This window comes from Triticum urartu, chromosome 5 (assembly GCF_003073215.2).
Source record: "Triticum urartu cultivar G1812 chromosome 5, Tu2.1, whole genome shotgun sequence".
Taxonomy (NCBI): Eukaryota; Viridiplantae; Streptophyta; class Magnoliopsida; order Poales; family Poaceae; genus Triticum; species Triticum urartu.
In genome coordinates this window covers 585,041,949-585,064,676 of record NC_053026.1, presented here as the reverse complement: position 1 = coordinate 585,064,676, position 22,728 = coordinate 585,041,949, and the positions used below count along the sequence as shown (strand labels likewise).

General features: G+C 46.2%; 1 pseudogene; it reads left to right on the top strand.

Annotated features, from left to right (window-relative positions):
- The first annotated feature begins 13,899 nt into the window (after window positions 1–13,899).
- On the top strand, window positions 13,900–15,920 carry LOC125507468 (annotated as a pseudogene).
- The last annotated feature ends 6,808 nt before the right edge of the window (window positions 15,921–22,728 follow it).

Sequence of the window (22,728 nt, the reverse complement as noted above, 5' to 3'; positions counted from 1 at the left end):
ATAAGCAAAAATTTCTCGGAATGCGCTATGTTACTTGCTAAGTTACTCCTACTATGACTAGCCTTACTACATTTTGGTCACTTAATTTAGGAGCCATACATTTGTCAGTGCAATTGCTTTTTTTAGCTCCATTTGATTTTCTTAGCCGTTAGATTGTAATCCAACGGAGCCATCTTTTTCCTCCTCCGGCACGCCATCTTCTTCCTCCTCCCTACCACGACCTGTCCTACTGTACCACCGGCCCAACCACCTGCTCCCGCCGCAGCCTCTGCCGTGCTACCGCCGCCCCGATCTTCCCTCTAAACATAACCACCAACTCCGGCACAAGTGAACCCCGCACTCGACTTGCGAACCTCCTGCCTCTCCGTCACACGCGACGCCACGGTGTCCTTGTCTCCGGCGAAGTCCTGACTCGCCCTTGGCGGAGACGCCCCGGCCAACCACGGACTCCCCCTCTTAGGCGTATGATATACGTATATGGATTGAAGAAACAAATTCAGGAAACTGATGTTTTGCAAATCTGCTTAATTTATCAACTTGTATGGACATGGTCCTTCAAACTTTAAAATTCAAATAATTTATATCCCGAACTTTCAAAAGTTGAAAACAGTGACGGAGGAGATGACTTGGCTTCCATATGTGGTTAACACCACACTAAGCTGTCAGCAAAACCGCTTCGAGTCGGGATAGGGCTTAAATTTGCCTAATTTTAGATGTTCAGTGTGCAACTTGTCTAGTTTTTAATTTGAGAGACCAAAATGGACTTTTGCATTTCTATTTAATACATGAATCGTAAGTTTGTAAAACATTTCATGGAGAAGGAATAGTATCACAACTTTGTATAGGTTCGGTCATTTATATTTTAAATCTATATAGGGGGTGGGGCCAAAAGCATCTTCGGTGGGAAGGAAAAAAATGGCAAGTAAGCATTATATCATCATTCGTGAGAAGGAATATTATACATCCTCTATCCCATAACATAGTGTATTAGTTATTTCAAATATCAAACATGTTCATGTTTGACCAAGTTTTTAGAAGAAAACAATCAATGTCCACAATACCAAATTTGTATCATCAGATCCCTCATGAAAAGTATTTTCATATTTCATTTATTTTGTATTGTAGATGCTGATATTTTATTCTATAATCTTGATAAAAATGCATATGCTTGACTTGGACAAAAATGGATGCACTTCGTATTATGGAATGGAGGGAGTATGTCGCAAACGCGGCTGCAATGCGCCACCTGTCACCTGTGGGCTTGCTCCGTCAGATCGCACAGATGGGAGTGATCCTGACACCACGATGGCATCATCGAGAACATGGCAGATCACCAACGGATGTACTACTTTGACGGCGGCTTTGAAAGGGTTTTTTGAAACTTAAAAGGATGAAGTCTATCACGACTGGTCTTCTCGGCCGACGCTCGTGCTCTGGACGGACCTCGTCTTCCCCTCACTCCGGCAGAGGAGATGACTTTTGACGCGGTGGAGCACGAGGCGACCGATCGGTGATTAGGCTCTAGTCATTCGTACGATAAGCCCTTCCCTGGTGCAACTATGGCAATAGTAAAAAAATAGTACTTTTCTTAGAAATATAAACATTTCTTGGTTTTTATTTCGAACAAAGTGCAGACGCAAACGCTCATATACACGCTCATACACTCACCCTACGAACACACACGCGCACCCTACTCCTATGAGCACCTCTGAAAGACTAAGTCGGTGTATCATCTTGACATTCTACGAAGTCATTATAGACGTCTCGTAGTCGACGGGAACGTCTCCTCCCATTAAACGCGCATTGTCGAAAATCCTGAAATAAATCCAGCATAAATGCGAGCAACAGGACTTGAACCCTCATAGGCTGGGGATATCACTGTCCTCCTAACCATCCAACCACAGGTTGGTTCACATGAACATTCCCTGGTAACAACGGCCCAAAATGAGTACAAGAAGATCACACACGGGTGTAATGTGGTATTGTGTTTCTCCACAGCCCAAGTAGCAATTCATGAATATTTTAAAATTTGAGATTTTTTTTCATTTTTGGACATTATAAGAAAACGTTAGTATTTTTAAAAATTTAGAGCATTATTTATTATTTTCTTGAGAATTTTCAGAAAATTATTAATATTTCCAAAAAATTGAACATTTTCTTCAAGAAGACATATAGATTTTTCAAAATTAGCAAATATTATTTTATAAATATCATGAACAATTTCAAGTTTCTTCAACATCTTTAGTTTTGTAAAATAAATACTTAAAATTCAAATTTTGGTTTCTCATTTTTGAAAAATCAAAGGGTTTATTTTTCTCTTGGCCAAATTAATGTTGTAATAAAAATATTTTTGGACTCTAACCACATGGTATGATCACAAGAAGTGATTTGGGACACTTGATCAAGTTGGAGGAATTTGCAAGATAAAATCCAAATGCTAGTAAAAAATAAACTCTAATCTATACATTACTAATAAAGGGATTAGTGTTTTTACCCGTCTGTTGTGTCTTTTTTTTGCAGAAAACCCACTATTATTTCTTAAAATCAACCCACGGTACAGGTTTAAGTGACTCCAAGGAAAATGTTTTGCTTTTTGTGAAAAAACCCCCTGTAGTTTGCTCAAATCAACCTACGGTCCGATTTAAGTGACATAAAATTGATTGCTTTTTACAAAAAACACCATGATATATGGTTTATATTGAACCCATAGTCCATATCATATGTTTTAAAAGAATAGTCATATCTTTTAAACAGTAACTCCAAATTAACATGTTATATATGAAATTTGATTAAAAATATGTAGAATCTGAATATGGTGTTATTTTACCCTATAAAAACATTTAAAATGCTAGTTAGGGTGCAATCTTAATCAATGGTGCATGATACATGTTTCTTTTTTTATTGGTGCAGATCGAGATTAAAAATGAACACCTCAGCAAAACCAGATTAGAGACGAAAGAAACCATCAATAACCATGCATGCACGCGTCAAAAAAATCTCGCATGGGCCAAAAGAAAGTAGATTTCTCATCTTATGCCCAAAGAGACACCTTAGGATTGACCACATTCAAACATGTCGTGGAGTGTGCGAGCACTGGGGCCACCGTCGTCGAGGGTGGCAAGAAGGGTAAGCGACAATATAGATGGGACGTCATGTTCAAATAGAGAACATGGACCTATTGGGGTCTTAAGTCATGATTATTGGGTTAGAGGCATGCACTGGCGGAGGTCCCCAGTGGGCAAGGCATGGCGGCCGCCATACCTTGATTGTGTCGAATGAAAATTTATACATACGCATCTACCGCTAATCTGCTATCGCTAGATATCATCGCAGCCATGCAACGCTGGGAAAGGTGGCTACAAGAGCGAGAGGCCGTTTGCTGATAACTGGGCCATGCAGATGCAGCCCACGAATAAACCGATCACCCGAGACCCCCACGAAGCCAGTACACACACGATGCATGAATCAGTCATAGCGTTGACGCACGAAGCCACTAACCAATTACTACACATGCACGAAGCAAGGTTTTTAGGGAGATGAAAATCTATCTCCAAAATCTTCAGGGATTCAAGCTTCAATGGTTCAAGAGAGGAGCAAATGGAGCTGCTCATGCATGCCCTTAGGACGCGCTTAATATTGGTGTTAGCTCTTTGTCTCTTGATGTAATCCTTTCTTGTCTGATTGACATTGTACAATTGGATGCAAATTCACCTAACACTTAAATAAATTGCCGAGTGGGAGGTTCTCAAAACAAAAACTACACTCGCACGCAGCAGCAATCCAAGAAAAGCACGGTGCGCGGCGGCTAGCCGATGAGGCGGATGACAGGACGGGCGGATGGCTGAAAACGGACGTCAGCAAGGCGTCGCCGTCGAGCAAGCGCGTGCATCAAAAACAATGACTTAAGAATTCGCCACACCTTAAAAAAATCGTCCTCCGCCTCTCGAGGCATGTGTTATTTTTCTCTCCCGTTGTAATGCGGGGGCACTTTTGCTAGTCCAAATAAAGCAAGCAACACTGCATGTTTCCGGTGGATACAAAGTTTGGCCATTATTTATATAAATTATAATCAGGGCATAAATCACAGGGTGTGACACCTGCCAGCGATGTCTTTTGGACTTCGGGCCGATTGTAGACTCTTGGATTCGTTTGTGTTGGGGAACGTAGCATAAATTCAAAATTTTTCCTACGTGTCACCAAGATCTATCTATGGAGTCATCTAGCAACGAGGGAGGAGTGGATCTACATACCCTTGTAGATCGCGCGCGGAAGCGTTCAAGAGAACGGGGTTGATGGAGTCGTACTCGTCGTGATCCAAATCACCGATGATCCTAGAGCCGAACGGACGGCACCTCCGCGTTCAACACACGTACGGAGCAGCGACGTCTCCTCCTTCTTGATCCAGCAAGGGGGAGGAGAGGTTGATGGAGATCCAGCAGCACGACGGCGTGGTGGTGGAAGTAGCGGAATTCCAACAGGGCTTCGCCAAGCGCTGTGGGAGGAGGAAGATGTGTCGTGGGAGGGAGAGGGAGGCGCCAGGGCTTGGGTATGGTTGCCCTCCCTTCCCTCCACTATATATAGGGCCAAGGGAGAGGGGGAGGGCGCAGCCTTGCCCCTTCCTCCAAGGAAGGGTGCGGCCAAGGGGGGGAGGAGTCCATCCTCCCCAAGGCACCTCGGAGGTGCCTTCCCCTTTTAGGACTCTCCCTTTTCCTCTTCTCTTGGCGCATGGGCCTCTTGGGGCTGGTGCCCTTGGCCCATATAGGCCAAGGCGCACCCCCTACAGCCCATGTGGCCCCCCGGGGCAGGTGGCCCCACCCGGTGGACCCCCGGGACCCTTCCGGTGGTCCCGGTACAATACCGGTGACCCCGAAACTTGTCCCGATGGCCGAAATAGCACTTCCTATATATAATTCTTTACCTCCGGACCATTTCGGAACTCCTCGTGACGTCCGAGATCTCATCCGGGACTCCGAACAACTTTCGGGTTACCGCATGCTAATATCTCTATAACCCTAGCGTCACCGAACCTTAAGTGTGTAGACCCTACTGGTTCGGGGGACATGCAGACATGACCGAGATGACTCTCCGGTCAATAACCAACAGCGGGATCTGGATACCCATGTTGGCTCCCACATGTTCCACGATGATCTCATCGGATGAACCACGATGTCAAGGACTTAATCAATCCCGTATACAATTCCCTTTGTCTAGCGGTACGATACTTGCCCGAGATTCGATCGTCGGTATCCCGATACCTTGTTCAATCTCGTTACCGGCAAGTCTCTTTACTCGTTCCGTAACACATCATCCCGTGATCAACTCCTTGATCACATTGTGCACATTATGATGATGTCCTACCGAGTGGGCCCAGAGATACCTCTCCGTCACACGGAGTGACAAATCCCAGTCTCGATTCGTGCCAACCCAACAGACACTTTCGGAGATACCCGTAGTGTACCTTTATAGCCACTCAGTTACATTGTGACGTTTGGCACACCCAAAGCACTCCTACGGTATCCGGGAGTTGCACAATCTCATGGTCTAAGGAAATGATACTTGACATTAGAAAAGCTTTAGCATACGAACTACACGATCTAGTGCTATGCTTAGGATTGGGTCTTGTCCATCACATCATTCTCCTAATGATGTGATCCCGTTATCAATGACATCCAATGTCCATGGTCAGGAAACCGTAACCATCTATTGATCAACGAGCTAGTCAACTAGAGGCTTACTAGGGACATGGTGTTGTCTATGTATCCACACATGTATCTGAGTTTCCTATCAATACAATTATAGCATGGATAATAAACGATTATCATGAACAAGGAAATATAATAATAACTAATTTATTATTGCCTCTAGGGCATATTTCCAACAGTCTCCCACTTGCACTAGAGTCAATAATCCAGTTCACATCGATATGTGATTAACACTCAAGGTCACATCCCCATGTGACTAACACCCAAAGAGTTTACTAGAGTCAATAATCTAGTTCACATTACCATGTGATTAACACTCGATGAGTTCTGGGTTTGATCATGTTATGCTTGTGAGAGATGTTATAGTCAACGGGTCTGAATCTTTCAGATCCGTATGTATTTCGCAAATCTCTATGTCATCTTGTAGATGCAGCTACTACGCTACATTTGGAGCTATTCCAAATAACTGTTCTACTATACGAATCCAGTTTACTACTCAGGATAATCTGGATTAGTGTCAAAGTTTGCATCGGCGTAACCCTTTACGACGAACTCTTTTACCACCTCCATAATCGAGAAAATTCCTTAGTCCACTAGTTACTAAGGATAACTTTGACCGCTGTCTTGTGATCCATTCTTGGATCACTCTTGTACCCCTTGACTGACTCATGGCAAGGCACACTTTAGGTGCGGTACACATCATAGCATAATGTAGAGCCTATGTCTTAAGCATAGGGGACGACCTTCGTCCTTTCTCTCTATTCTGCCGTGGTCGAGCTTTAAGTCTTAACTTCATACCTTACAACTCAGGCAAGAACTCCTTCCTTGACTGATCCATCTTGAACACCTTCAAGATCATGTCAAGGTATGTGCTCATTTGAAAGTACCATTAAGCGTTTTGATCTATCCTTATAGATCTTGATGCTCAATGTTCAAGTAGCTTAATCCAGGCTTTCCATTGAAAAACACTTTCCAAATAACCCTATATGCTTTCCAGAAATTCTACGTCATTTCTGATCCATAATATGTCAACAACATATACTCATCAGAAATTCTATAGTGCTCCCACTCACTTCTTTGGAAATACAAGTTTCTCATAAACTTTGTATAAACCCAAAATATTTGATCATCATCAAAGCATACATTCCAACTCCGAGATGCTTACTCCAGTCCTTAGAAGGATTGCTGGAGCTTTGCATACTTATTAGCATCTTTCAGGATTGACAAAACCTTCCGGTTGTATCACATACAACCTTTCCTCAAGATACACGTCGAGAAACAATGTTTTGACATCCTATCTGCAAGATTTCATAAATAATGCAGTAATCGCTAATATAATTCCAACAGACTCTTAGCATCGCTACGAGTGAGAAAGTCTCATCGTAGTCAACTCCTTGAACTTGTCGGAAAACATCTTAACGACAAGTCGAGCTTTCTTTAATGGTGACACTTACCATCATTGTCTGTCTTCCTTTTAAAATCCATCTGTACTCAACAGCCTTACGACCATCGAGTTGTTCTGCCAAAGTCTATACTTTGTTTTCATATATGGATCCTCTCTCGGATTTTATGGCCTTGAGCCATTTATCGGAATCCGGGCCCACCATCGCTTCTCCATAGCTCGTAGGTTCATTGTTGTCTAGCAACATGACTTCCAAGACAGGATCACGTACCACTCTGAAGTAGTATGCATCCTTGTCATCCCACGAGGTTTGGTAGTGACTTGATCTGAAGTTTCATGATCACTATCATAAGCTTCCACTTCAATTGGTGTAGGTGCCACAGGAACAACTCCCTGTGCTCTGCCACACACTAGTTGAAGAGACGGTTCAATAACCTCATCAAGTCTCCACCATCCTCCCACTCAATTCTTTCGAGAGAAACTTTTCCTCGAGAAAGGACCCGATTCTAGAAACAATCCCTTATTGCTTTTGAATCTGAGACAGGAGGTATACCCAACTGTTTTGGGTGTCCTATGAAGATGCATTTATCCGCTTTGGGTTCGAGCTTATCAGCCTGAAACTTTTTCACATAAGCGTCGCAGCCCCAAACTTCTAAGAAATGACAGCTTAGGTTTCTCTAAACCATAGTTCATACGGTGTCATCTCATCGGAATTACGTGGTGCCCCTTTTAAAGTGAATGTGGTTGTCTCTAATGCCTAACCCATAAACTATTGTGGTAATTCGACAAGAGACATCATGGTATGCATCATATCCAATAGGGTGCAGTTATGATGTTCGGATACACCATCTTGCTACGGTGTTCCAGGCTGTATTAGTTGTGAAACAATTTCCACAATGTCTTAATTATGTGCCAAACTCGTAATTCAGATATTCATCTCTATGATCATATAATAGATCTTTTATCCTCTTGTCACGACGATCTTTCAACTTCACCCTGAAATTACTTGAACCTTTCAATAATTCAGACTCGTGATTCATCAAGTAAATATACTCAACATCTACTCAGATTATCTGTGAAGTAAGAGCATAATGATATCCACTACACGCCTCAGCACTCATTGGACTGCACACATCAAAATGTATTACTTCCAACAAGTTGCTTTCTAGTTCCATTTTACTGAAAACGAGGCTTTCAGTCATCTTGCCCATGTGGTATGATTTGCATGTCTCAAGTGATTCAAAATCAAGTGAGTTCAAACGGTCCATTTGCATGGAGTTTCTTCATGCATATACACCAACAAACATGGTTCGCATGTCTCAATCCTTTCAAAAATGAGCGAGTCCAAAGATCCATCAACATGGAGCTTCTTCATGCGTTTTATACCGATGTGACTTAAGTGGCAGTGCCACAAGTAGGTGGTACTATCATTACTATCTTTTGGCATGAACATGTGTATCACTACGATCGAGATTCAATAAACCATTCATTTTAGGCATAAGACCATTGAAGGTATTATTCAAATAAACAGAGTAACCATTATTCTCCTTAAATGAATAACCGTATCGCGATAGACATAATCCAATCATGTCTATGCTCAACGCAAACACCAAATAACAATTATTTAGGTTTTAATACCAATCTCGATGGTAGAGGGAGCGTGCGATGCTTGATCATATCAACATTGGAAACACTTCCAACACATATCGTCAGCTCACCTTTAGCTAGTCTCCGTTTATTCCGTAGCTTTTATTTCGAGTTACTAACACTTAGCAACCGAACCGGTATCTAATACCCTGGTGCTACTAGGAGTACTAGTAAAGTACACATCAACACAATGTGTATCCAATATACTTCTATCGACCTTGCCAGCCTTCTCATCTACCAAGTATCTAGGGTAATTCTGCTCCAGTGGCTGTTCCCCTTATTACAGAAGCACTCAGTCTCGGGTTTGGGTTCAACCTTGGGTTTCTTCACTAGAGCAGTAGCTGAATTGCCGTTTCATGAAGTATCCCTTTGTTCCCTTGCCCTTCTTGAAACTAGTGGTTTCACCAACCATCAACAATTGATGCTCCTTCTTGATTTCTACTTTTGCGGTGTCAAACATCGCGAATATCTCAAGGATCATCATATATGTCCCTGATATATCATAGTTCATCACGAAGCTCTAGCAGCTTGGTGGTAATGACTTCGGAGAACCATCACTATTTCATTTGGAAGATCAACTCCCACTCGATTCAAGCGATTGTTGTACTCAGACAATCTGAGCACAAGCACAACAATTGAGCTTTTCTCCTTAGTTTGCAGGCTAAGAAAATCGTCGGAGGTCTTATACCTCTTGACGTGGGCATGAGCCTGAAATCCCAATTTCAGCCCTCGAAACATCTCATATGTTTCGCGACGTTTCAAAACGTCTTCAGTGCCTCAACTCTAAGCCGTTTAACTAAACTATCACGTAGTTATCAAAATGTGTATGTCAGATGTTCGCAACATCCACAGACAACGTTCGAGGTTCAGCACACTGAGCGATGCATTAAGGACATAAGCCTTCTATGAAGCAATGAGGACAATCCTCAGTTTACGGACCTAGTCCGCATAATTGCTACTATCAACTTTCAACTAAATTTTCTCTAGGAACATATCTAAACAGTAGAACTAAAGCGCGAGCTACGACATAATTTGCGAAGACCTTTTGACTATGTTCAGGATAATTAAGTTCATCTTATGAACTCCCACTCAGATATACATCCCTCTAGTCATCTAAGTGATTACATGATCCGAGTCAACTAGGCCGTGTCCGATCATCACGTGAGACGGACTAGTCATCATCGGTGAACATCTTCATGTTGATCGTATCTGCCATACGACTCATGCTCGACCTTTCGGTCTCTTGTGTTCCGAGGCCATGTCTGTACACATGCTAGGCTCGCCAAGTCAACCTAAGTGTTTCGCGTGTGTAAATCTGTCTTACACCCGTTGTATGTGAACGTAAGAATCTATCACACCCGATCATCACGTGGTGCTTCGAAACGACGAACTTTCGCAACGGTGCACAGATAGGGGGAACACTTTCTTGAAATTTTAATGAGGGATCATCTTATTTACTACCGTCGTTCTAAGTAAACAAGATGTATAAACATGATAAACATCACATGCAATCAAATAATAGTGACATGATATGGCCAATATCATATAGCTCCTTTGATCTCAATCTTGGGGCTCCATGATCATCTTGTCACCGGCATGACACCATGATCTCCATCATCATGATCTCCATCATCGTGTCTTCATGAAGTTGTCTCGCCAACTATTACTTCTACTTCTACAGCTAACGGTTAGCAATAAAGTAAAGTAATTACATGACGTTTATGTTGACACGCAGGTCATAAATAAATTAAGACAACTCCTATGGCTCCTGCCGGTTGTCATACTCATCGACATGCAAGTCGTGATTCCTATTACAAGAACATGATCAATCTCATACATCACATATATCATTCATCACATCCTTTTGGCCATATCACATCACATAGCATACCCTGCAAAAACAAGTTAGACGTCCTCTAATTGTTGTTTGCATGTTTTACGTGGCTGCTATGGGTTTCTAGCAAGAACGTTTCTTACCTACGCAAAAACCACAACGTGATATGCCAATTGCTATTTACCCTTCATAAGGACCCTTTTCATCGAATCCGATCCGACTAAAGTGGGAGAGACAGACACCCGCTAGCCACCTTATGCAACTAGTGCATGTCAGTCGGTGGAACCAGTCTCACGTAAGAGTACGTGTAAGGTCGGTCCGGGACGCTTCATCCCACGATGCCGCCGAATCAAGATAAGACTAGTAACGGCAAGCATATTGAACAAAATCAATGCCCACAACTAATTTGTGTTCTACTCGTGCATAGAAACTACGCATAGACCTAGCTCTGATACCACTGTTGGGGAACGTAGCATAAATTCAAAATTTTCCTACGTGTCACCAAGATCTATCTATGGAGTCATCTAGCAACGAGGGAGGAGTGGATCTACATACCCTTGTATATCGCGCGCGGAAGCGTTCAAGAGAACGGGGTTGATGGAGTCGTACTCATCGTGATCCAAATCACCGATGATCCTAGAGCCGAACGGACGGCACCTCCGCGTTCAACACACGTACGGAGCAGCGACGTCTCCTCCTTCTTGATCCATCAAGGGGGGAGGAGAGGTTGATGGAGATCCAGCAGCACGACGGCGTGGTGGTGGAAGTAGCGGAATTCCAACAGGGCTTCACCAAGCGCTGCGGGAGGAGGAAGATGTGTCGTGGGAGGGAGAGGGAGGAGCCCGGGCTTGGGTATGGTTGCCCTCCCTTCCCCCCACTATATATAGGGCCAAGGGAGAGGGGAGGGTGCAGCCTTGCCCCTTCCTCCAAGGAAGGGTGCGGCCAAGGGGGGGAGGAGTCCATCCTCCCCAAGGCACCTCGGAGGTGCCTTCCCCTTTTAGGACTCTCCCTTTTCCTCTTCTCTTGGCGCATGGGCCTCTTGGGGCTGGTGCCCTTGGACCATATAGGCCAAGGCGCACCCCCTACAGCCCATGTGGCCCCCCGGGGCAGGTGGCCCCACCCGGTGGACCCCCGGGACCCTTCCGGTGGTCCCGGTACAATACCGGTGACCCCGAAACTTGTCCCGATGGCCGAAATAGCACTTCCTATATATAATTCTTTACCTCCGGACCATTTCGGAACTCCTCGTGACGTCCGAGATCTCATCCGGGACTCCGAACAACTTTCGGGTTACCGCATGCTAATATCTCTATAACCCTAGCGTCACCGAACCTTAAGTGTGTAGACCCTACTGGTTCGGGGGACATGCAGACATGACCGAGATGACTCTCCGGTCAATAACCAACAGCGGGATCTGGATACCCATGTTGGCTCCCACATGTTCCACGATGATCTCATCGGATGAACCACGATGTCAAGGACTTAATCAATCCCGTATACAATTCCCTTTGTCTAGCGGTACGATACTTGCCCGAGATTCGATCGTCGGTATCCCGATACCTTGTTCAATCTCGTTACCGGCAAGTCTCTTTACTCGTTCCGTAACACATCATCCCGTGATCAACTCCTTGATCACATTGTGCACATTATGATGATGTCCTACCGAGTGGGCCCAGAGATACCTCTCCGTCACACGGAGTGACAAATCCCAGTCTCGATTCGTGCCAACCCAACAGACACTTTCGGAGATACCCGTAGTGTACCTTTATAGCCACTCAGTTACATTGTGACGTTTGGCACACCCAAAGCACTCCTACGGTATCCGGGAGTTGCACAATCTCATGGTCTAAGGAAATGATACTTGACATTAGAAAAGCTTTAGCATACGAACTACACGATCTAGTGCTATGCTTAGGATTGGGTCTTGTCCATCACATCATTCTCCTAATGATGTGATCCCGTTATCAATGACATCCAATGTCCATGGTCAGGAAACCGTAACCATCTATTGATCAACGAGCTAGTCAACTAGAGGCTTACTAGGGACATGGTGTTGTCTATGTATCCACACATGTATCTGAGTTTCCTATCAATACAATTATAGCATGGATAATAAACGATTATCATGAACAAGGAAATATAATAATAACTAATTTATTATTGCCTCTGGGGCATATTTCCAACAGTTTGATCCCCGTTGTGGAGCCCATGGATTCATCTCTCCTTTGCTTCGGCTCCGGGCCTCCGGCTGATAGATAGGTTAGGGTTTTAGACCTCTCAGGGGCGGCTCTTCGTCTTTGAGTTGATATTTTGACTCTGATCCTCCTCTTGTTCATCCATCAAGATGGATTAGACTGAGATCTGGCGTATATTCTTGTCAGCTCCTCGGGGCTGCGAGGTTAGGGTTTCTCGCTATGTGTATGTGACGACGAGATTTGGTGTCACATTATTCGGACCGATTCAAGGATTCAACAATGATGACCACCTCTTCAAGGCATTGGTCCTTAGCGAACTTGCACGAAGACTTCCTCGGCTGTCATCGACAAGATCGGGCATGCTCCGGTGTGGAAGGAGCGGCTGCGGCGTGTCTGCAGCTCGTCGTAAGGGCAGAAGTGGCCGTTCGATTGTTTAGAGACCTCAAAGTATTTATTTTTAAATTGTATTTGAGGTGCTTTGTAGTTGTAGTAAGATCATGATCATCTCCGCAAAAAAGAAAAGAAAATAGGCATGTCCATTTGTCATTTCAACCACGTAGGACGCCCTGATTGGTGCATCTCCATCCGATTGGAGTTTGGACTTTGGACCACAGTAGTAGCTGTAGAGGTCACGACGTTCCCTGGTCTTTGACCGGCCCAGCTCCGAACAGGGGTAGGGTATGCGCATGTGCATTCATAGGAATAAGTATATGCGTGTGTATATGAACGCTTGCGTCTGTATTGTGTTTTAAAAAAATACTTGTATAGTAAACATGTGAGCCGCGGTGGTTCACGACCGTTAACCGATAAGTACAGTGCCGTGGCAACACGAACGGAGCGATCACGCACGTTCTCCAAACGGCAGAGTTTGGACCGAGATTCCTCGCCAAAAGAGAGGAATTCAATGGAGCTCTATCCGCCGGCCCCAGGTCTCCACCCCACTTCGTCCTCCCCCTCAACTGAACTGGACTGAGCTGCGTGCTGAGCTTCAACTATATAAACGCGCACAGACCAACATCCTATCCACACACAGACGCACATCCATAGTTCCAGTCTTCCAGAGTCCAAGTCTTTGTACTCCAGCAAGCTTCCCGCAAAAAAAAGTGTGTAGCAAGCGGCATGGCTTTCGCGCTAAAGGCGTCCGCGTCCCCGTCGTCCATGGCTCATGCGCTGAGCTACCCGGGGCGGCGCGCTTCCTCTGCTCTGGAGGTGGTCGCGGCGGGGAGGCTTGTGGTCAGGACGATCGCTGCCGCGGCGCCGGCGCCGGTCTCGTTCGACCCGGCGGTGGCGGTGCTCAGAGCGCCGCCGCGTGTCCCAGCGGTATTCGTGCCCGTCGCCGACAGGCGGAGCCTGTCCGTGGGGCAGACACTGTCCAAGATCAAGGAGCGGGGCAAGGTAGTACTCCATCGATTCTTGCGTGAATGCATGCCTGCAGACGGCGTTCACCCCGTACATCACCGCCGGTGATCCCGACCTGGCGACCACGGCGGAAGCGCTCAGGCTCCTAGACGCCTGTGGCGCCGACGTCATCGAGCTCGGCGTGCCCTTCTCGAACTCCTACGTCGACGGGCCGGTCATCCAGGCCCCCGCAGCACAGTCGTTGGCGTCCTGCACGACGATCGACGCCGTGCTGTCGATGCTGAAGGAGGTAACGCCGGGCCTGTCCTGCTCGGTGGTGCTCGTCTCGTACCTGCGCCCAATCATGTGGCGGGGCGCGGCCAACTTCACCGCCGCTGTCAAACAGGCCGGTGTGCAAGGTAATTAAAGCAGCTCACTAATTTCACCGCTAATTAATTTGCCGGAGCTGTCCCGCTTATTTATATCTGTTCCACCAGGTCTTATAGTGTCCGATCTTCCTTATACCGAGACATGTCCATTCAGAAATGAAGCCATCAAAAATCAGTTTAGCTACACATCAGTTAGCTGATTCGAATTCGGCCTTAGTCGATTTTTTGATGAAGGAGAAGGAAGGAGAAAGGAAAGCCTCGCCGGAAAGAAGGAAGGGGCTCGCCGTCATCACCCCAGTATCTTAGGGTTCAGGGTGGAGGCGGTGGTGGACGGTGATGGTGGGGAGCAGTGGTACGGGGATTCGCCGGAGAAATGGTTCAGCACGGGGGCCCTAGAGGGATGGCCAGGGCGGTGGAGGACCGGCGGTGGGGAGTGGTTCCGGGGAGCGCGAAGCGGCGAGGCGGCGCGGGGGCCGACGGTTAGGCCGGTTGTGGCTGGCGGCTCAGGGAAGGAGATGAGTCGAGAGGATGAAGAAGATCATGGGCCATTGATTTCTCATCCAAAGTTCAAGAATCGATTGACCTCAAACGAAAATTTTCAGCTAATTGATTTCTAGCCACACCCATAGAAAATAACCTAGAGCTTGTTTGTGTTCTCCCTCTTCAGCAATGTACAGTATCTGAAACAAAACAGAGCAGGATTTGTAGTGCCATCCATTAATAATTTTCTATTTGAATTAATGTTTTCAGGTGCTACTTACAACACCAGCCACACCAACAGAGAGGATGAAAAAAATCACTAATGCCTCAGAAGGCTTTGTTTACCTTGTAAGTGCCAGATGGAGGCATAAATTAGTCCTAGTTAATTGTTCCCTGCAAGTTTAGCTTTCTCATCTTAATTCTTTAATCTCACTATCAGGAAAGTGTCAATGGAGTTACAGGTCCACGAGCAACAGTGAACCCACGTGTCAGAGACCTTCTTAAGGAGATTAAGCATGTTCGAACAAATAATAATAAAATTCATCCCTTTTGTCAACGATCTTGTCAAAATTATCGTCCTGCATATACTCATGCATGTCTGTATATATGCTCAAATGGTTTTCCCTATTGTCTGCAGGTCACTGACAAAGCAGTGGTTGTTGGCTTTGGTATATCAACACCTGATCATGTTAGACAGGTAAGATTAAACCCGTTTTCCTAGAGGAATACTATCCACAAATTACTAATATTTCTTTTTGTGGAGTTCAACAACTAATTGAATTTTGTAAATGGGTGCAGATTTCTTAGTGGGGTGCATATGGGGTGATCGTTGGTAGTGCAATGGTGAAACAACTAGGTGAAGCGGCTTCTCCGAGAGAAGGGTTGAAGAGGCTAGAAGGCTTCGCCAGGAGCCTGAAGGATGCGCTACAATAATATGTGTCGTGGTTTTGTCACGGCAGATGCCCTTGCAAAAGGATTTAGGTGTGAAGCCATCACAACGTAGGTTAGCTCGAAGGGGTTGAACAGAACGAGAGACACGAGTTTACCCAGGTTTGGCCCCTCACTCACGAGGTAAAAGCCTTCCTGCTTTATGTTGTATTGATTGGGTATCGATTACAAGGAGCGGAATCGCTTGACCTAGCTATCGATCAATTGTAACTTGAGTTAACCCACCGCAGGGTCTCACCTTGATATACACAGGTCGAGGCCCTTGGCTTACAGGAGTCCTAATCGGATCACACGACGTGACCAACTCGGGTTATAAGCCACCTTGCGTTGCTAGGCAAGTCGCCATGTGGCGGCTCACATCTCCGGGTTACAGCACCCCCTCTGGGTCTTGGGCCTTTAATAGGCCCGCCCTGTAAGCCGCCTCCAGTCTTCATATCTCATCTTCATAGGACCACTTAAGCCCTTACTATTGAGTCACCAATAGTGTAACCCAGCCCCACCTGGGCGGGTCACATCGCGGGGTTATATCCCCAACAATATGTAATGTGGAAGCATAGTTCATTCCCTACAATGCCATGATATGTGAAAATAAAGGCAGTGAATGGTTTTAGGTTTGTGGTCAAGTATGAAAGGTTAGAAGTAATAATGTTGCCTAACACTAGTTTGCTCTGTTTTTTTGGGGGAAGATACTCTAGAAGCGCAACCAAAGCCACTCAATCATTTGCTTTGTTGGAGTTGCAAAGGGTTTGTTTATGAGCCCTTACGAATTGATTGTAATATGTTGTTTCATGTGCTCGTAGTAATCATGTATTAATGTGGTAGAAAGCACACACGCTTCGGGTCTTACGTCCATATCATATTTGTAATTTAAAGAGGAGTAGGATTGCTCACAGTGGTGTGCCCGATCAATCAAGCCCCTCATGCCTTGGGAAATTATCAAATCATCCTCCAAGCTATTCCTAGAAGGCGGGTTTGGCTACTGAAAGGGAGCAACTGAAGGAAATATGCCCTAGAGGCAATAATAAAGTTATTATTTATTTCCTTATATCATGATAAATGTTTATTATTCATGCTAGAATTGTATTAACCGGAAACATAATACATGTGTGAATACATAGACAAACAGAGTGTCACTAGTATGCCTCTACTTGACTAGCTCATTAATCAAAGATGGTTATGTTTCCTAACCATAGCCAAAGAGTTGTTATTTGATTAATGGGATCACATCATTAGATGAATGATCTGATTGACTTGACCCATTCCGTTAGCTTAGCACTTGATCGTTTAGTTTGTTGCTATTGCTTTCTTCATGACTTATACATGTTCCTATGACTATGAGATTATGCAACTCCCGTTTGCCGGAGGAACACTTTGTGTGCTACCAAACGTCACAACGTAACTGGGTGATTATAAAGGAGCTCTATAGGTGTCTCCAAAGGTACATGTTGGGTTGGCGTATTTCGAGATTAGGATTTGTCACTCCGATTGTCGGAGAGGTATCTCTGGGCCCTCTCGGTAATGCACATCACTTAAGCCTTGCAAGCATTGCAACTAATGAGTTAGTTGCGGGATGATGTATTACAGAACGAGTAAAGAGAATTGCCGGTAACGAGATTGAACTAGGTATTTGGAATACCGACGATCGAATCTCGGGCAAGTAACATACCGATGACAAAGGGAACAACATATGTTGTTATGCGGTCTGACCGATAAAGATCTTCGTAGAATATGTAGGAGCCAATATGAGCATCCAGGTTCCGCTATTGGTTATTGACCGGAGACATGTCTCGGTCATGTCTACATTGTTCTCGAACCCGTAGGGTCCGCACGCTTAAGGTTACGATGACAGTTATATTGTGAGTTTATGCATTTTGATGTACCGAAGTTTATTCGGAGTCCAGGATGTGATCACGGACATGACGAGGAGTCTCGAAATGGTTGAGACATAAAGATTGATATATTGGAAGCCTATGTTTGGATATCGGAAGTGTTCCGAGTGAAATCGGGATTTTACCGGAGTACCGGGAGGTTACCGGAACCCCCCGGGAGATATATGGGCCATAGTGGGCCTTAGTGGAAAAGAGAAGAGGCAGCCCAACATGGGCCGCGCGCCCCTCCCCTCCCTTGGTCCGAATAGGACAAGGAGAGGGGGCCGGCCCCTCTCTCTCCTTTCCCCCCTCCGCGAATCCTATTCCAACTAGGATTGGGGGGGGGGGGGAATCCTACTCCCAGAGGGATTAGGACTCTCCTGGCGCGCCTCTCCATGGCCGGCCGCACCCCCCTCCCTTAGTCCTTTATATACGGAGGCAGGGGCACCCCAGAAAGACACACAAGTTGATCCACGTGATCATATTCTTAGCCGTGTGCGGTGCGCCCTTCCACCATAGTCCTCGATAATATTGTAGCGGAGTTTAGGCGAAGCCCTGCTGCAGTAGTTCATCAAGATCGTCACCACGCCGTCGTGCTGACGGAACTCTTCCCCGACACTTTGCTGGACCGGAGTCCGGGGATCGTCATCGAGCTGAACGTGTGCTAAAACTCGGAGGTGCCGTAGTTTCGGTGCTTGATCGGTCGGGCCGTGAAGACGTACGACTACATCAACCAAACGCTTCCGTTGTCGATCTACTAGGTATGTAGATCATACTCCCCCTCTCGTTGCTATGCATCACCATGATCTTGCGTGTGCATAGGAAATTTTTTGAAATTACTACGAAACCCAACAGTGGCATCCGAGCCTAGGTTTTATATGTTGATGTTATATGCACGAGTAGAACACAAGTGAGTTGTGGGCGATATAAGTCATACTACTTACCAGCATGTCATACTTTGGTTCGGCGGTATTGTTGGACGAAGCGGCCCGGACCGACATTACGCGTACGCTTACGCGAGACCGGTTCTCCCGACGTGCTTTGCACATAGGTGGCTTGCGGGTGACAGTTTCTCCAACTTTAGTTGAATCGAGTGTGGCTACGCCCGGTCCTTGTGAAGGTTAAAATAGCACCAACTTGACAAACTATTGTTGTGGTTTTTGATGCGTAGGTAAGAACGGTTCTTGCTAAGCCCGTAGCAGCCACGTAAAACTTGCAACAACAAAGTAGAGGGCGTCTAACTTGTTTTTGCAGGGCATGTTGTGATGTGATATGGTCAAGACGTGATGAGATATAAGTTGTTGTATGAGATGATCATGTTTTGTCGAAGTTATCAATAACTGGCAAAATCCTTATGGTTGTCTCTCTATTGCATAAGATGCAAGCGTCAATAATTGCTTTACTTTATCGCTATGCGATAGCAATAGTTGCAAGAGCAATTATTGGCGAGACGACCACGTGACGACACATTGATATAGATCAAGATGATGGAGATCATGGTGTCATGCCGGTGACGATATAGATCATGACAGTACTTTGGAGATGGAGATCAAAGAAGCAAGATGATGATGGCCATATCATGTCACATATTTTTATTGCATATGATGTTTATCTTTTATACATCTTATTTTTGCTTAGTTTGACGGTAGCATTATAAGATGATCTCTCACTAATTATCAAGAAGTGTTCTCCCTGAGTATGCACCGTTGCGAAAGTTCTTCGTGCTGAGACACCACGTGATGATCGGGTGTGATAGGCTCTACATTCAAATACAACGGGTGCAAAACAGTTGCACACGCGGAATACTCAGGTTATACTTGAAGAGCCAAGCATATACAGATATGGCCTCGGAACACGGAGACCGAAAGGTCGAGCGTGAATCATATAGTAGATATGATCAACATAGTGATGTTCACCAATGAAACTACTCCATCTCACATGATGATCGGACATGGTTTAGTTGATTTGGATCACGTAATCACTTAGAGGATTAGAGGGATGTCTATCTAAGTGGGAGTTCTTAAGTAATATGATTAATTGAACTTAAATTTATCATGAACTTAGTCCTGGTAGTATTTTGCAAATTATGTTGTAGATCAATAGCTCGCGTCGTTGCTTCCCTGTGTTTATTTTGATATGTTCCTAGAGAAAATTGTGTTGAAAGATGTTAGTAGCAATGATGCGGATTGGATCCGTGATCTGAGGTTTATCCTCATTGCTGCACAGAAGAATTATGTCCTTGATGCACCGCTAGGTGACAGACCTATTGCAGGAGCAGATGCAGACGTTATGAATGTTTGGCTAGCTCAATATGATGACTACTTGATAGTTTAGTGCACCATGCTTAATGGCTTAGAATCGGGACTTCAAAGACGTTTTGAACATCATGGAGCATATGAGATGTTCCAGGAGTTGAAGTTAATATTTCAAGCAAATACCCGAGTTGAGAGATATGAAGTCTCCAACAAGTTCTATAGCTAAAAGATGGAGGAGAATCGCTCAACTAGTGAGCATGTGCTCAGATTGTCTGAGTACTACAATCGCTTGAATCAAGTGGGAGTTAATCTTCCAGATAAGATAGTGATTGACAGAATTCTCTAGTCACCATCACCAAGTTAATAGAACTTCGTGATGATCTATGATATGCAAGGGATAACGGAAACGATTCCCAAGCTCTTCGTAATGCGGAAATTGACGAAGGTAGAAATCGAGAAAAACATCAAGTGTTGATGGTAGACAAGACCACTAGTTTCAAGAAAAGGGCAGAGGGAAGAAGGGGAACTTCAAGAAGAACAGCAAGCAAGTTGTTGCTCAAGTGAAGAAGCCCAAGTCTGGTCCTAAGCCTGAGACTAAGTGATTCTGCTGCAAAGGGACTGGTCACTGGAAGCGGAACTACCCCAAGTGATTGGCAGATAAGAAGGATGGCAAAGTGAACATAAGTATATTTGATATACATGTTATTGATGTGTACTTTACTAGTGTTTATAGCAACCCCTCAGTATTTGATACTAGTTCAGTTGCTAAGAGTAGTAACTCAAAACAGGAGTTGCAGAATAATCAGAGACTAGTTAAGGGTGAAGTGACAATGTCGGTGTACTAGAGTAGGGGTACCCTAGTATCCCGAACTTGTGCATGGGCAGTCGCAGCATCCCGCGGCAAGGCTTGCCGAGTGACCGCCAAGACCCTCCGCGGCTACTTTGAAGACCATTCAAGAACAAAGTACTCAAACCAAGGCCCCGGCAAGAGGAGCTGGCCGGGAAGGAAACAAAACCCCGGCAAGAGGAGCTTGCCGGGAAGGCCAACCAAGGCATACCAAGAAAACTTGCCGCGACGCGCCACGCGTCCCGGCAAGGCCCGTTGAGCGACAAGCTCCCGAACACAACAAGACGACGACCGCGGCAAGGAGCTTGCCGCGGGAAACCCCCACTTCGTGCCCGCGCTCCAGCACACCCGCCAACGTGTCGCTCTAGGACCCTCCCAAGCACACGTGGCAGGAGGCCGTGCAGCTAGGGGTGCGCGGTGGCAAGCAGGCGCTGACAAGATAACCATCGTGGCAAACGGTGGCGTCCCTAGCGGTCCCTTTCGGTACTGTTTAGGCGACACAGACGGGCAATTAATGCCCTTGTCCCCTGCCGTCAGGGTTAGGTATGATACACTGTAACAGGTAGCTGTGCCTACCACAGCACCTTTCCATTTTTGCCCTTTACCTCCGTTGCCACCTGTCGGTAACCCCTTGAGCATATAAAAGGAGGCCCGTGTGCAACGTAGGGGAGAGGAGGGCCAGTTCGAACACTCACGCTCGGTCTTGCTGGCCGCTGGTGTGTACTGTAGCACTCCGCGCTCCCGAGCTAGAAATCAATACCAAACCACAAAGCAGGAGTAGGGTTTTACGCATCCGTGCGGCCCGAACCTGGGTAAATCGCTCGCGTGCTTCGCCTCGATCTGCTCTTTGCACGACCTCCGCCCCCGCTGAACCGAAAGGGACCCGGTCTTCCGGTCCCATAGGTGCCCGTGGATCAGCACCCCGGCATCTTTGGCGCGCCAGGTAGGGGGCGTCGAAGTTGTGTGAACCAGATCCGGCGTTCTCGCGAGCTAGATTTTCATCATCTTTATCAACATGCTGCCGAAGAAGAAAGTTTTGGAGGCAGCTACTCCGTCCGCGCCGAGCCAGCCACCGCCGGAGCAAACGGTTGGTGGGGCAGGCACCGGCGGAAGGATACGCATCGACGAGGGAACTCACGGTGCTACCAGGTCCCAGGACAAGGTTGCGCTGCCCATCGGTGGCGTAGCCGGCTCCCACAATGACCGGGCACACTCCAAGACCTCGGCGTCCGTGCATGCACCGCGCCCATCTCAAGAGGCGCGGGACCGGCAGCATCATGGTACTCACGGTACCATGCGTTCGCTAGATCAAGATCGAGCTGGTGGATCTCGGAGCGCTCAGGACCACCATGCACGTCAACCTGCTGGCGCGAGCGAGACACGGTCGCCTGGACGAGATACTACTCCTTCTAACGTAGTTAGAAGTCCGAGCATATCCCGCTCCTCGCACCGTTCGCCACCGCCACCCGCTACCGCAGTAGAAGCTTTGGCGCGAGCTCAGCTGCTCCTAGACTACCCTCCAGCGGCGGACAAGAACGACGCCAAATCGAGCCACTGGACAGACACCTTTTTCTCTAGTCTATGGAGCAGAGGCAGTTATCCCCACGGAACTCGTATACGGGTCACCTCGAGTGCTCGCTTATGATGAGCTCGAGCAAGAGCGGCTGCGACAAGATGACGCGCTGCTCCTTGAGGAAGACCGTCTTCAGGCTGCTGTGCGAGCTGCTCGCTACCAGCAAGCTTTGCGCCGCTACCATAGCCGCAAAGTTAACGCCAGAAGTCTCGAGGAAGGCGACCTTGTTCTTCGGCGTGTTCAGTCCGCC